This window comes from Callospermophilus lateralis, unplaced genomic scaffold, assembly GCF_048772815.1.
Source record: "Callospermophilus lateralis isolate mCalLat2 unplaced genomic scaffold, mCalLat2.hap1 Scaffold_45, whole genome shotgun sequence".
Classification (NCBI taxonomy): Eukaryota; Metazoa; Chordata; class Mammalia; order Rodentia; family Sciuridae; genus Callospermophilus; species Callospermophilus lateralis.
Genome location: NW_027514398.1, coordinates 3,760,617 through 3,762,340, shown reverse-complemented (window position 1 = coordinate 3,762,340; position 1,724 = coordinate 3,760,617). Strand labels below are relative to the sequence as shown.

The 1,724-nt window shown below is 29.4% G+C and overlaps 1 pseudogene; it reads left to right on the top strand.

Moving 5' to 3' along the window:
* Positions 1–437: 437 nt before the first annotated feature.
* LOC143640668 (small nucleolar RNA U13) lies at positions 438–545 on the top strand (annotated as a pseudogene).
* Positions 546–1,724: the final 1,179 nt, after the last annotated feature.

The window sequence follows — 1,724 nt, the reverse complement described above, 5'->3', positions numbered from 1 at the left end:
ATAGCAATAAGGATGGTCAGAATCAAGAAGGACATAGATAAGTTTATATAACTTCCTGTTTTACACTAAAGTGCATACTTCAAGTGAACTTTTCAAGTACATTTAGTTTGAAATATATGTTAGAACTTCATACATGTCCATTGATAAATGAAATTGATAACTGAATTATAACAGAATGAAAGGTTCAGAAAAAATGGAAAAAATAGCAGAAAAGAAGTATTCAGACCATTCTTTTAGTTATTTTCCTGACATCCAATTTCTTTGTATATCATGAAGTTATGATATGATTATGATTAAAATTATGATATGATTCAATTTGTTATACTAACCAAGATATAATTGCATGGATTTTATGACCTATATAAAAAAGCATTAAACTTTAATCATTTATTTCATCATGACAACAATCTTTATTATAACATAAAAATAGAATAAATATACTTTTGGTTCATAAGTGTGATGATTATTGGGTGTTCATGTGGCTGGTGTGGGAGATGTGCCTTGCTCTACATCTTGTCACTCATCTGCACATTACTTAACTGTTGTCAAAAAAAGGCTAAGGAAGGTATTTTATTAGGTAAATTTAAACTCCTTCCTTCTCTCTTGAGTTCTTATTTCTTTTTAATAAGTGATATAATTCCACCTTACTCTGATCTCTCCTCCTGAGGCCCATGAGCCACCCTAGAAATTGTCTAAAAAGAACAAAAAGAATTATCTTTCTTATTACCTTCCAATACATATCACATACTGTCCTGTTCAATTTTCAATTTAACATACTGTCTTGTTCAATTTTCAATTTTTTTATTTTTTATTTTTTTTTTACAATTCTATACCAACTAAAGGATGAAGTCTAACTCTAAATAATGACAGATCTGACCTTTCTTGATCTCTTTACCCTCTTCACATAATTCCAGTATATTATATTTTCACTTCCCTGAACACAGTTGCTTCAAAATATGTTCAGGCCTCATCTCCTGGATGATAATTTACAGAATAGCCCTGAAAAACTACCCTAAATTGTTTAAGTATTGTATTTTGCACATAAAAGTGAACACAAATTTTTTATTATGTGGATTCACCATTTACAGAATGTTAATAGAATTTGTATGAATGTCAATGTTAATTTTTTCTTACAAGCATAAATACCAAAAGAAATTGATAAAAAATTCTTTAAAATTATTAAGGTACCAACTAATTATAACAAAACTAATGTTTCATTTACACTATTTTTATTAAACAGATGGAAGTCTGATGGCTTTGACAAATAGATAACATAGAAATCAAGATTCAGTGAGGGAAGGAGAGAAAGAGAGAAGCACACAGGCAACTTCACAAAAAAAGTAACTTTGAGGGCTGGGATTTGCTCACCTAGTGTGGGTGGAACCTGAGTTCGATCCTCAGCACCACATAAAAATAAAGGCATTGTGTTCTGTCAATGTACACTTACAAATTATATATTAAAAAAAGAGTAGCTTTGAGTACTAAAAAGTTAATTTTTAACCAATAAATCTCTAAGACAACATGGATCTGAAAATTTTTATAATTCTTACACTTTTTTTAAATTCTAAGTCAAGAACTTTCACACACACAAAAAGAATTCTGAGCTAGATCAACCACCAAAAAAAAAAAAAACTTTAAAAAAATGTTTAGGAAAACTGAGAGCTACCAAAGGCTTTTATATTGCACCAGAGCCAGTACAAATGTGTTTAGGACAGCAAATATTT